Genomic DNA, 244 nt, shown 5'->3' on the forward strand with positions numbered 1-244 from the left:
CCACATTAATTCTTGGGACTAGACCAACGTTTTGGTCAAGTTTCGACGAATTCTGAGAACGTTCGAAATTTTGATGTTTTGCGTGGTTTTAATAGAGTAAGTTTGTTTCCCTTTTATACAAACCTGTAGTTATTATTGAGTTTAGCAAATTTAAATTGCTTTCATTGGAAGTAGAACTCAAGACCTCCCGCTTACTAAACGAGTGCTCTAACCAACTGAGCTATGAAAGCTCATAAGCTTAGCA

At 36.5% G+C, this 244-nt stretch overlaps 1 non-coding gene across 1 annotated transcript; it reads right to left on the reverse strand.

Annotated features, from left to right (window-relative positions):
* Positions 1-156: 156 nt before the first annotated feature.
* On the reverse strand, positions 157-230 carry TRNAT-AGU. The gene has a single exon. It is a non-coding gene; the product is annotated as a tRNA-Thr (tRNA).
* Positions 231-244: the final 14 nt, after the last annotated feature.

Source organism: Sesamum indicum, unplaced genomic scaffold (genome assembly GCF_000512975.1).
Source record: "Sesamum indicum cultivar Zhongzhi No. 13 unplaced genomic scaffold, S_indicum_v1.0 C10535, whole genome shotgun sequence".
NCBI classification, from domain to species: domain Eukaryota; kingdom Viridiplantae; phylum Streptophyta; class Magnoliopsida; order Lamiales; family Pedaliaceae; genus Sesamum; species Sesamum indicum.